The sequence below is a fragment of the Plectrocnemia conspersa genome, unplaced genomic scaffold (genome assembly GCF_051122295.1).
Source record: "Plectrocnemia conspersa isolate PC_06_02 unplaced genomic scaffold, ASM5112229v1 ptg000009l, whole genome shotgun sequence".
NCBI classification, from domain to species: Eukaryota; Metazoa; Arthropoda; class Insecta; order Trichoptera; family Polycentropodidae; genus Plectrocnemia; species Plectrocnemia conspersa.
Genome location: NW_028277173.1, coordinates 17,200,279 through 17,215,489, shown reverse-complemented (window position 1 = coordinate 17,215,489; position 15,211 = coordinate 17,200,279). Strand labels below are relative to the sequence as shown.

Genomic DNA, 15,211 nt, shown 5'->3' with positions numbered 1-15,211 from the left:
TTATTTTAATTATAGTTTCTAACTCACCTCATTGCACAAAATGAGTAGTAAAAGCAAGAAAAAAGTTGGTCAGTATTCAGATGATTATTTGAATTTCGGTTTCATATCAGTTACTCGTGATGTTCGTATATCATTCTCTCCGTTGAGTGATCACTATGACCAAAAAATCTATGAAAAATAATCGTTTTAAAGCAGCAATTTAAGAACATAAAGAAGAAATTTGAAAAGGGGTTCTCTAGATGTAATACTAGCAAAAGTCGTACTCTAGAAGCTAGTAATAAAATATCTGTGCTCGTAGTTAAATTTGGAAAAAATCATATTGTAGGGAAGGAATTAAATAAGCTAGCCATATCAAGTATTCTCAAAAAAAAATTGGAACTAGATGATAAAGATCTGAAAGAAATGTCACTAAGCAAAAGCACTGCTAGTTAGATAATAGATGAGATAATATGTAGAAACACAAAGCAAGAAAATTCTTTATAAAGATAGATAAATTAACGTTAAGAGACAGTGCGGCTGTATTTTAGGATTATGTAAGATATATTGACAATTATATACATCCATATATATACAATAAACCAAAATATATTTAGATAAAAATCACATACCAATATAAAATATAGCACAATGTGCTGCAGATGTAGAACTACGATGTAGCTATGAATACAATGGCGTAGCTTTGTATCGAGATAGAAACAAAATATCCAAATATGACAAGCTTAGCCAGAAAATTACTGTTACCATTCCCATCGTCATAGTTATTTAGTTGTATGCGGCTTTAGCGTTATAAATGATTTGTTACTGAAAAAAGTAATTATCTGGGTATCATAAACAGTGAAAATTTAGGATTAAAATTGAGCAAATTAGTACCTCATTATGTTTCGCCTGGTAACATATGTTGAATAATGATAATAATAATATTTACATCCACCTTTTTTGCAGCTAATATTGCACGTTAACTTAACCATTGATGACTTTTGTAATGCTGCATTGAAATACGCATTGAATCAATTCTTCTTTTGAGTGTGTGACTATTTAAAGCAACTTTTTGATTTATCAATTGTATTTTGCCATTTCCAATATCCAATAATTGTTCTGCAGAAGCATCGTTTTGCAGTTGAACACGCATGACGGTCGTCTATGTAAATTTATTAATGCGTTTTAACAAATTTGATGCTTTTAAACACGCACCTAATTGGTGTTAAACGTGGAATAACAGGTAATGTCTGACAAAAATTACCTGCTAATAATATTAGCGCATCACCGAATGGCTGTTCGCTCCGCGTAAATCTTGCAATATTCGATCCAATGCAATTGATATTTATTCGACGACCAATATTTTCTTATTTTGGTGGCATTGCTATGCAACAACAACAACAAAAGAATAGCCTTAAATCGATTAACATAATGAATATTCAACAATTGAATATAAAAAATGTATTATTTTTAAAATATATTTTCGAAATTAGAGCTCAGATGGTTAAATGGTTCTGTGTTTTATTAAATTTATTACGCCGTAATTATATATATATTTTACACAGGTTTGACCTATGTGACGACGAAAGTTTATGATGTCATTATACCAGGAATTTGAGATACATATAAATAATAATTAGAATAGCAGCGATATCTAAAAAATACTAAAAAAGGATATTTTATACAAAGAAAAAAACGACTGCGGCAATGTGACGTCATAACTAGAGTCTCCAATTCGAGTAATCGAGTACTCGATACTCGAGTATTTTTGTCTATTTTTCAAGTACTTGATAATCGAGTATTTTGAAAATTACTCGATTAATACTCGAAATTAATTTTTTTTTAAATATTTCAGAAACAAAAATAACTTTAACTCGGTCCGGTAAAGGTTAACGTCTTGCTTTTATTTGGCGTGTATGTCCGAAGTCCCGAGCTAGAGCGGTTACTATCAGGTATAATTTTTTCATAGTTCCATAGTTGCATAGTTCCGGTCGTCGGCTATGTTAGTGGGTACGACGGAGAAATTTCTTTTGTGTTTTATGTTCGACAGTCCCGACTTATCTAATTTATGGCAATGAACAATATGAAATATCAACAAAAAAAATTTTAGGTTTTATGACTATGCAGTTGTAGCGTAAAGTGTTGTCAATTGTTTATACTGATCCCTCAGCTTAAAATATAAATCAAAACAATTGTGTGTTTTAAAGGCATTTAAAGTAAAGCCAGTTCTTTGCAAACCGTTTAGCTCTAGAGTGAAAGGGATTCACCCAAATACATCTTCGAAGGATATAGATTTAAATTCTTTGCATTAATCAGAAGGAGTAGAATATTGTATATTGTTAAGAAAAAAAATCTATTCAAGAAGAATTACAAAATGCTATTTTGTCAATAGTCGAAGGAAATAAGAGAAAAGCAGAGAAGGGAATGAAAGAAGAGAACATAAAAAGAGAGTTCAAAAAATTTTATATCTATAAAAAGCGAACAGATATAAATTAGAAGCCTTATCCAACGCGTTAATGACAATAAGACCAACATAAACAGCAATGGAAAGGGTTTTTTCCATAACGGGAATATTAAAACCAAAGGTTAGCAGTAATATTAAATTCGAGACACTTTTTGCATTATTGTTTTTAAAAAGTATGCTCGTGAAGTTAAAATAATTGTAAAAATTAACATACTAAGTATTTTATTTATTTATTTATATGTGCACGAATTTGAATAATAGCTATTTTGGTACATTTGGTAAATACTCGAAAGTACTCGAGTACTCGAGTATTTTAAAATTTTAATATTCGATACTCGAGTAGTTGATGGTTCGAGTAATTGGAGACTCTAGTCATAACGCAAATGCGTTTGAGCCGACAACACTATAATACCATTTTTACCATGAGGCCCGTAATCATTGTTTTCACTGGACACGTATTAATCGCTACTACGAGTTGTGTGGCACATACTCTTAAACTGGCGATTCATGATACTATTTTTGTTCAAGAAAACATTGAGCCGATTATAAAAATTGCAAAAAGTATCAACTCATTTTAAACGTTATTATGTTTCTCCAAGTAATAATATTTATGATAATATAAATATACTAATTAAATATATAAAACGCGATAGTATATAGTATGCTTCAGGATAGAACGTTTGTGTGAATAATATTTTTAAAGCAAAACTAGATTTTTATTGTAAATCTTTCGTTATAACATGACAGTCACAGTCATTAGCATTAGTAAAATCAATCTATAAATTAGTGACATATATTTTAATAATTAAAAATGATAATAAATGTCAATGTGCACGACCAAGCTCGGTTATTTTGATCATTTATAACGATATTTATTCGTGAGATTATGAAAATCGTAGTCAAACGAATTAATAATTATATTAAAAGCGCTAATTTTAATCTCACTGTTTTGGTTTTGATCCTATATGTCCTATTTGTGGGTACGTAGAGCCTTAATAATTTTGGATATTAAAAATAACTCTTCATAAAACATAAAAATATGCCACAGTAGATAAAATAAAATAAATCTCATGCTTGCATGAATAAAAGGTTTTATTTGATTTAAAATGTCTATCATCTTATCACATAAATTATTTTGTATTTTTGAATGTCAATGAGATTGAATTTCTGATACACAGTGAATAAATAATAAATATTACGCTATAAAACTCAATGTGTTGCTACACATTTTTATTTTATTTTAATAAACTTTAAAATTTTCGTATAAATGTTTAATTTATATTTTGTTAAGCTTAAGAATATAATTGCGTACATACAATGCATGAGTTTAGGCGACAGAACCGATAGTGAATATTTAATTTATGGTTCTGAACGAATAAACGTTTCATGACGCTCGTTCAGCACATACAACAGAATAAATTAATCTCACAATGGTCAGATAGTAAAAGCAAAGCTTTCTTCGTATTGTATTTACGAGTAGTTTAGATATTAAAGCGGAAGATCAGAGGGTTAATAAAACGAGTGTTTTTATTCAGTAGCAGTAAAGCGCAAAAACCGTAAAGAAGTAATAAAAATACACTTACACAAACACAAAGAACTCAATTTAACGAGCTAATGAGTGATTAATAAAAAATATTATTTGGCAGGAATGCAAAGTACTTATAATATGGTTTAATAATATACAATATAACCGATATTTCATATACAACGATCTAATAATATAATACTTGGTTTTATATGGACGTTAAAAAGTTTTTCATTACTTAACTTGATAATCTAAATTAAAATATTGCGGCGAGAATTTAAATTGGAATTGGACCAAGAATGGTAATTAATTTATACTTTTATAAATATATTCATCGAAACTGTCTTTCTTTATTTATATACGCCATATTAATGAATATATAATACATATTATATATTATACACATATAATTGAATGCACTCAAACTATGTTTTAATCAATGAACTGAATCATAGCATTAGTAACTAATGTTTACTTTCAATTTAATAAATTATTAATCTCTATATTGCAACAATTCAATTGCTAATATAATAAAAAAATATTTATTAAATTAGTGTCAGCAATATTTATTCTTTTTTAGACAAAGTAACACGTTTATAAGCTGCAGATAAATATACTCTCATTATATTTATCTTTAATGCTATCTTTGGGTCAGTATTAGACGCCATAGCGTTGAGTTCGCCTGTAGAAGATTTATCGTGTATAACAGATACAACATCAGTCCAAGAACGCTGCCCTAAGGCACACCCGATTATATTTGGTACAGTTTAAATCTTAATTTGGAAGTGTCTATATTTCAGGTACGAATAGATTATTAAAAAGATGTTGTTTGGTAGTAGTCAATCTATTTTTTAGAGTAGTCTAGGGCTGCCCACTTTGGAAAAAGCCTGGGTTATAATTATAAATACGACTGAGCAATAAAAGGTGAATAGAAAAAAACACATACAAATCGCTATTTAAATGCTAATTTTCACTATCATCCTTCACAACTAAACTCCATAGCAGCCTCCCTATTGCATAGAGCAGACAAACTTTCTGATAGTGAACATAAAGTAAAGGAATTTAAAAATGTCAACAAAACCTTAAAATTAAATGGCTTCACTAATATTCATAATAATAAAAAATAGATAAAAATAAAAAGTTTAATGGTATTTCACATTTACCATACGAAAAGATTTGGTGAATATTTTCCAAAGAGGGTGCTAAAACGTTTTTTTAAATCTTATAATAAAATAGGAACCATTCTACTGAATGAAAGAGACGATAGGAGTTTACCAAATTTACATTGTTGAGACAAACCGTAAGATTTCACAAAGAAAAATATAACATACATAAAAATGCGATAAAATGCTTTGATAAAAAAATCTTGGCACACCACACATTGGCATCACACATGAAAATCACCATATCAATTTTGATACAAACAAAACTTTAGGAAAAAGTAAAAACACAATTGTAAATAAATATAGAGAAGCAATAGCACTAAATAAAAGAGACGACACAAAAGCAATTTGGATACTTAATACCGGCTTTAAACCAAGCTTAATTAAATTTTAACAAAATTCATAAACAAACAAACCATTTCGAAAATTAACCACCTCATATCTGATACCGGATGAATAGTATTTTTGTTAAATTATTTTATTAAGGGCACGAAAAATATTTTTTTTGTCGACAATTTTTTTAAAGCTGCATGCGCATTATTTTTTGTATTTTGAAATATTATAGTGTTTTTTTTTATATATTATGGTTACACTGTGATGTCTAAAAGGTTGCGGTGAAAATAAATCTAAAATGGCTTCAAAAACAAGCAATAATATTATTGTACATTGTAATGTAGACTGGGTCTGAGGAGGTTAATGCACATGTTGCTCACACAGTGACCTCAGGCTTCTTATTTTTTGCGCGCATTACAAAACAAATCCCAACTACTAAGAAGCTTTATTGCATATTTATTAAATATTAATTAATTTATTGTTACCCTAACAGGTAAATTACAGGTATTATGACATATTTAATACATATCCCTAAAAATATTATATAATAGAATACATAATAAAAATGTAAAAAAAATATTTAAATTAAATGATACGAAACGGACCAACTCCTTGTAGCTGACATTAAATATACAAATGTGCCATGATAGTGTATTGAGGAGCCACATGGCGACAATCATAGGCGAGTCAGCTAGTGTGGACGCCCTGTCTTAATTGAAGATCAGAAGAGGATGCGATCATGATTTTCGAAGACTGGAATTCCTCGAGAATAGTTTGACTGTCGACATTACCCTTCAGTATTTTAAAGAAATGCTTAGCGACATACAACTTTCTGCGAGAACTCAGTGAATCGTATCCCCAATTATGGTTGCCTTATGTAAAAGTGAAAAAAGAACACATTTATCTTTGAAAGGAGAATTCTAAAATATTAAAATAAATATACAACCTTAATATGTCGATATTACAATAACCAATTTAACATGTTTTTTTTAATACATGTATAATTTAAAACAATCATGCATTGAAAATGGTTTGAGGAGTACAGATAAATTATTGATAATATTAAATTCACCACGTTTTTATTATGTCTACGAAACCAACAATAGGTCAAGGTTTGACACTAGAATAGAAACCGATAAAAGCAATTTACAATAAATTAAACCATATTAATAATAATTTAATAACATCATTTTATTTATAATGATAACACGACATGTTATTCTAGATCTCAAAGTTAATTGTAATTGCAATATTGTTTATACTTAAAATTATTGTACAGTTGTGAAAATAAAAATGCTTATCAGCTAAGATTTTATTAACGATTCTTTTACTAATTTATTTATAAATATTAATGATTCTTATAGTTTAATAATTAAGGTAAAATGTTATAAATTAAATATGATTTTTTATTAATATGAGATATGCTGCGTAAAAAACATAAATTTCTAATATAATACAATATAAAAATTCATTATTATAAAGTATTATTTTATTAATATTTATTTTCACAAGAATACCTAAAGAACAATACGAGTAATGTAAATAAAATAAATAAATTCACAGATGTCTCTAGTCACTCAATTTAACAAACTGTATCCTCGATTTGAACCATTCGTAATTTTTAACAACATTAAAAGATGGCAATAATTTTTATTACCTTGCTGTTAAAAAAATACGCGCTTTACAATACCATGACAAAGAAAAATCGATTCAGAATAAATATCAAATGTCAAAATCATTGACCGCATTATGTATAAAATTTATTTAATAACTGAAAGCAAAGTCTTCTTAAAACCACGGACAAATCCAATACACAAAAACCAAAAGTGACTTATTATTCAAAATAAGCCCAAAAGGGTGAAGGTTTCACGGCCGTCATGTCAATTTACTCAAAAAAATTCAATCAATCACACTTAAGGTGGATTTTGGTAGCTTTTATAATATACAAAAAAAACATGTATGTAATACAAACAATACAACTGTGGTGTGCAAAACTCGCATGAAAACGGATCGAAACGAGAAGAGCGGAATTCACCGTAGAAAATGTAGAAAGTTTTCTTTTCATTATACAGTCTTTTCAATGCTCGGACACATACAAATATACCACAAAAAATGAAAATAAAAATGTATGAAACGAAAACCTCCATTACGTCTTTGCTCGATTGCTATGTGAACGAAAAACTCTTCTATTTTTATAACACATTTTTATTTCATTAACATTAAGTATAATAATAATTGTTCAATACGGACAAAAAATACAGAATAATCTACTTAATATAAATTAAGAAACAGTTTTAGACTACAGATAAAATTTTTTTAAAATACTATTAGTATTAAAATATTATTGACTTAAATTATAAATTTTATTGCTATATATATAATATATAACAACTATTGGTTATATTATATTATACTTTGAATTTTTACATTGTACGCTTTGCTTTTATACATCATTTCTATTTCTATTTAAATATCCCTTAGAAAATAAATATATTGGTGCAAGTTACAATTACATATAAAATCACTGTCAGTTCTCTATTCTACCAATCATGCAACCCCTAAAATTGAAAAATTTTTCATTTAAAATTGTTCAATTGAATTTGTGCATATATCTATCCAGAATTTTTTTTAAATATAACTACTATATTTATCAAAATTGAATTTATCAATCAATATTTAAAATATAAAATAGCTTAGCAAGTAATTACATTTTTTCTTTATTTTTTATTATTAAAAAACGTCCCTATCTTTGTGAGTTTTTGAAGTGTTAATCTCACCTGGCCGTCAATCAAACGTAACATCTGCTTAATTAAACGTTCAAGCTTTCAAAACTAATTTCTCGTCTTCGTAACTCAACTTTAATCGATCTCTGGTAATAAAAACTTCAAAATTTCCACATATATTACTTTAAGTGTATTTAATATACGCTCACACATATACACGCGCATTTAAATAATAACGAGAAGTTTATACATACATTCATATATATAATAATACATAATAAGGTTTTCGCTTCTTAAGAGGCGTTGTGCTATTACGTGACTTTACATAATGAAATTTAAATAAGATTAAGACTTTAAAAAAAATATGTGTACACATTATTGTAGCACTCATTACTAGATCATTATAAGTATATTTTTAGAATAATAGCTAAGCTTTATAACAAATAAATAAATATAAAACAAATTGGTGTATACTTTTTTCATAGAATATTTTGTAAAAAAAGTTACATCAAAGATAACTAAAATTACGTTATTACTTAAAAAGAACAATAAAAAAATGTTGCAGTAAAAATAATAAATACATACAAAGTTTACCAAAATCAAATTTTAAATTTGCGTAATAAACATCGAAAAAAACATTATTTATTATTTGAAATTTGGGTTTAATTAAGACATAACTATTTAATTATTTGCAAGTGATGTACCTGATATAATCACAAATTTAAAATTAATTTCCTATCATGGCAGGTGCATCACTGCAGAAAAATTTAATAGTAAGTCTAAATCGCGATGAAACACCCTATAAATAAATATTTTAAAATATACTTTTGTAGATGAACAAATACTACATTTTTATTTAAATATTTTTTTTATCAAGGAAATGTTAAACTTTTTTTTATAATTTTAGTTAAAGGTAATTATTAAATTTTGGATAAAATCCATCGCTGGATAATTCCCAGAACCAATAAAGCTAGCAATAGATCTATTCAGAAACAATGCGCCTTGATGGAAAATATCAGCTAATATTAGTACTCTGAAAATGATGAAAATGGAGAGAGTGGTGAGCACTTTTATGGATAAGCGCGCTATCGACTTTATAAATCATAGACCTAGTTTTGAAACAAAAAATAGTCATTGTGTATAAAGTCTCAATATCGTTATTTATGGCTAATAAGGCATTATGTACGATCACCCCAAAGTTGAGAAGGCCTAAATCAATAGTCCAACTCAACTGAATCAGCTGACTCTTGAGGTCGATCGACAAGAACATTATTCCTTTATCGACCGACCGAATCGTATAACCCCAATCTCATAAATATTATTGCGCAATTTTGTCCACTTTCTCATGATTTTTGTTTCAAAGTAACTGTAAAAATTCCGAATTGTATTGTGCTCTACAGATTTAAGCGTTCCTGTAAGGTTTTTTCTGAGGTTTTTAAACCCCTAATTTTATAGTAAGATGATCCGTGACTTCGATAATCTCGGTTGAAATTAATTTTAATTATGTATATCCAAAAAAAAACATTTATTTTATTGCACTATTTCTGCAATACATCTATTTTAATTAAATAAATAGATAAAAAGTAGTATTTTTAAAACATGTATACAAAATATAGAAAACTTTCGGTAAGTATTTTTTACAACGACACCGTAACTAGAGTTACAAAAGCACATTTGACCTAAAAAAACTGTAATGTGATACATCGTGGTAATGTTTCTCGGCTTATGGATTAAATGCGAGATTCGCACAGCAACCAATTAGCGGTTAAAACTTCGTGGGTTTTTTATACAAAGCTTAAAACTCGCTATTCGTGCACCAACTAATAATCGTCACCGTTATACGAGAGCACATTTCGCGAATTCCCAGGTAATGTAGCAGTTTGTTCTTCACTCAACGCGGTTATAAATTATAAGCCTTACGTACAAACAACGGAAAAAGTTTCTTGTTAACAACAAACGATGCATAGTCACGATCACAAACTTTCAATAAGATATATCCGTGCGTGATTGATGACAAATGTAAAGTTGCCAGTCCATCAATAATATTTGCATAAATAAAAATATTTTATATTAATCTAATATTTCATGTTACACAGGTGAAGCCTTAAATCTATTTTTTTTAATAAATTTTAAAGTAGTTTAAATTATTTATAGTAAATCAATGATATTATGCTGTCTTAATAAATCAGAATCATGAAGAAGTTTATAGAACAAGCTTGACAATTTAGTAGCCATTGAGTTCTAAGCTTCTTGAATCAGTATCCAGATAAATAACTTTTTATGTCTATTGATTTTTTATTTATACTTAAAATTAGCATACTAATCTGCTGTTAAACCTGAAAAATCTCTACATTAATATTACAAGTAAAAACTTTCTATACAGATTATTGTATAGTCGTATGTTAGTATATGTAAAATCTCGTATAGATTGCAAATTGTGGCAAGTTCACGTAATATAATATAACCCATATTCCAGTTACGAATAGATTGGATATGTTACGTAATTATCTGCTTGTAATGGTTATGTAATAAGCGATGAAGATATATATCTATAACATAGATCATAGTAATAGGTCTCCTAAAAAGGAAATTCTATTTTAAAATTATCAGATTTTAAACGAGACATTTCACAAAAATACATTAACGAATCATATTTGTATAGAAGGTAAGAAAATCAATGTGTTTTAATCCATTCACTGGTAAATTCATATTTAACTGTTACTGTTACATAAAAGTCTAAAAAATCGTAGTACTGATAATGCCACTTTACTATCAATAAAGTAAATAATTATTACGTTCATCAAAATCTTTCACAAATATTATAATTTATGCGTTTAATATTAGAAAACACTAAAATATATTGTATATTTTTGGCTAAAAGCTTTTCGACCGTTTTTAGAACTGTCGATTTAATCCCTTCATTGAGTGTAAAAATTTATGAACCCTATACATTATATAAAACGTGTGACTTCATATAAGACATAAATCTGAATCATTGTATCAATAAACTATATGGCTTAAGTGAAGGCTTTCTCATTTAAATAAAAACCTATGTACCACATTATCAAAATCTGAAGTGACAGTAAGGAATATTGCTGAATATGTTTTTATTTCAATCGTTTTATCAATAACACTTGTGATGCAATTAACTTGCTCTATGACTGAGCGCTCTTCTCGTAAACCAAACTGGTGTTAGTATTGCTCGTTTTTAAAACCAATCCTTGTGTATATTTATTAAAATAACGTTCCAAAAAAAATATAATGAAAACTATTTTTGCTTGAAATGCTCGTTAACGAATTAGTACTATATTGCTGATTATCTAAACACATTATATTTCTATATTGTTACATAATAATATTTAATATAATATAATATATCTATATTTTACCAGATTAAAGTAGTGAGTAATTTATTTGTTTGCAATTGAATCCGAAACTGCGAGGCGCTTCGTGAATAATTCACGTTCAGTAGAATTTGCGACTTTTCGCGTTCTTCTTACATAAATCAATTATTATACAAGCAATATAAAAACGCCATATATTTATCGATATCAAGTACTATATTTTGACGTTTCTGTTTGTGTCTGACACAACGAAAACATCACGCTCTGTTTAGGTTTACGAAATTGAGAATTAGCTCACGTCCTATAACGCAAATTGCAATATTATAATTATCATATTTTCTGCTTTAATATAATGGGTATTTATTTTATAAAATACTGTAGTGATTTCAACATTTATTTTTGGTTAGTGTTTTTATTATTTAAAATGTAAACATTTTATTGTATCATATTATCCATTAGAGAATATGTTGTAAATCTATACAGTACATTAAATTTAGACCCTAACAACGCTCCCAATTGATCTATTATAGTATCATGTAACAAATGTCGCATCACATTGCATCATTGTGTGGTGGTGTAAGCTTTAATGCTTTCTTATATTTACATTTTAAATTAAAGAATATTACTTTTGTCGCATTTAACTCGGATCAAAATATGACCCGTATAGCATTTGTCAGTGTCATACAATGCTATTTTAATAATGTTGCAAGATACCTTTGTGCCAACAAGGGAAATTATACGACAGCATATACTTTCGTCTCAGAAATAGCACTCGGAGATAAGACGTATTTTTTTCTGGATGAATGGAAAGGGTTAATTGACGGAAGACCTTTTCTTGTTACGTTTTCAACTACATCCTGATGGCTTTGTTAGATACATTTATCATTTTAACACATGAGAGAATTTGATACTTGGAATGTATTTATTATAAATAAATTACAATATAATAAAATAATGAAAATATGTGTCGATTATAAATTGTCGTTAATATTATATTAAATCTGTATTTCGAAAACAGTTATTTTTTAAGATAATTATTTAGATTCCTAGGTTCAGGAGCATATTATTTTTACATACATTTTAAATTATCTATGTGTTTATAAATAATTATTTATTTAAAGAAAACCATGTTGGTAAGTGGTTTATGGAACATAGATTAAGAAAAATCATTATCAGGGAATTGTCTTGCTTGTTAAAAGGCGCCTTTATATGGTAAGGCTATTACTATTAAGTGAGAGGATTATCGCGATACTGCTAATTTTAATAATTAATGGAACTTAACCACTAGTTTAGTTAGGATTTGCTATCTTGCCGTTGGCTAATTTCAACCGTTTATTAATGGTATATATGTGAAAACTAAATATGCGCCTTACCTTTTAATAAGAGCATTATTTACATTAAAAATATGAACTAAAATAATTTTCGATAAACTACAATACCGTTTACAATTATGAGATCTGGTGGATATACAAAATAATAAACAACACCCAAATTCAAGTATCCTTGCGACAATTTTGAAAGCATGTATCTTTACAATCTGTGCATAACATACAATCATGTCATGTTAAATAAAAAAACTACCCTTTTCTCAAATTCTTAATTTTTCTTCTTATCAATCGTTAAAACCATTTAAACACAAAGAATGAAAAATACAAGCTATTTTAAAAAATAAAATTATATGTAGGGATATAATATTTATTTATTTTAAAGCTTCCGTTGCAACATAACAGGCGTTAACCCAATGCGTTACAACGGGGTAAACACAATTTAAATAAATACATAAAAACTACTTAGTAAATATAAATCCAGTGGATTCGTTACATTTATTCATAAAATTTTGTCAATTTTACTTAAATATATACAGGTATGAATACCTTTAATTAAATTATTTATCACAACGAGTTTCAAAATATTCCTTGTTTTCAACTACTAGAATTTTAAATTGGAAACGATTAAATATTTGAATATACACTTTAAGTTATGATGAATAGTAAAATACAGTTTTAATAAAAATTACAAAATAAAATTTACATATTTTTATGTTATAAAAAAAACTCTAAAAATAATTGGTATATAAAATTATTTTGAATTTATTTATTAAGGTTTTTGCATTCGAATATAGGCTTTTCTACAATTATTAATATTCTAAGAAAATTTAATTGTAGTTTTAGAACATATTTTTGTGTGTATTTATTCCATTGTATTGAGAACAAAAAATGATTTTGTTCAATACATTCAATTCAAGAAAATTTCAACCACGTGTCACCATTTATTATTTTTTAAATATATTCCTGATCTATTAATATAATATATTATCAATTTTCATTAGTGCAAGAACATCGAGTATTTATTGTAAAATTAATAGTTTCCTGACAAAAACAGTACTTGAATTTATATAATTTAATTTTATAAACACGGTTAAACGTAAAACTAAAATCATTGTAAGCATATATTTTAATCTAGTTTTTTATCTAAAAATAAATTGATATACTATTGTGAAAGTAAATATTTCACTAATACATTGTTATTATTTTTATATTTTTAATTTAAATAGATAAATATATTCAGATGATTTTTTATATATTTTATATTCATCCTCATAGTTTATATTACTATATAGATAAAAATTACTATCATCATTCTTGAATGAATATTATAGGCATAGTTTAATAAATATTATAATAATGAATAGTGGGCGAATAGTTTGGTGTGTTTAAATATTCAAAGTCTCTTATCCTAACTGATGTTTTAATACATATCGCATTGTATCACTCTACTGTTATCATAGCTTAGTTCAGTGTGACTTAAAACACGAATAAACGTATATTATACATAATTACATACATATATGTATGTGTAACATAAATATATAGATACATTTTCAACCTAGACTAGTTTTGTGTATTCCTGTCATATAGAATTGAATCAGTGAACATCGGTCTTTGTTGTTCAAGCGTATTTTAAAAATAATCAATGTGTGATAACAACGCAGAGCGTTCCGTACACGCTTTTGCTATGAATTTCTAATATTCAGACAACTGGATCCACATTGAAAAACAACAATTTTCCATATATAGGACTTTTAGAACGTTAAAAAATTAAAAATCAGTAAGAGCATTCATTCAAAAATTGCCAAGGCGTTTTGCTTACAAGCATACTAGGTTTATAGAAACATTAAGTCAGAGTTTTAGAGGATTCTGCATGGCAATTTAAAACTGTCCTTATATTATGACGTAGGCTCTAAGATCATGCCAACTACAAAGCTCTAAGTGCGGAAATTTTACAGCAGATTTTAGATTGCTTCTGTATCAGAGATACCAAAAGTAAAAGGTTTTCAAACACTGCACTCAATTATCTTGAGAATGTGAAGAAAAGTATGAGTAGTAAAATATTTATGAGAACGTATTTAGCAATGTATTGCCAACGGTGGCCACCATTTATTTAATATGATTTTTAGAAATATTGACATTATTTAAAAATGTGAGAGATTTTTACGCCCCACCCTGTACATAGGGTATAAAAGAGTTCATAACATTAATATAATTAGGAATATAGAATATTATTTATTTTTCTACTCAATATGCTTGGTCTTAATACATTTCATACAAACATCCCCATCTTAAAGAGATTTTGAAAATAGACACCTATAGCCGAACTATACACTCCTTATTTAGCTAAATCTC

At 27.3% G+C, this 15,211-nt stretch overlaps 1 protein-coding gene across 3 annotated transcripts in view; it reads right to left on the bottom strand.

Moving 5' to 3' along the window:
- LOC148232089 (potassium voltage-gated channel subfamily KQT member 1-like) overlaps positions 1-15,211 on the bottom strand; it is a 157,055-nt gene that overhangs the window by 90,763 nt on the left and 51,081 nt on the right. The window lies entirely within an intron of this gene.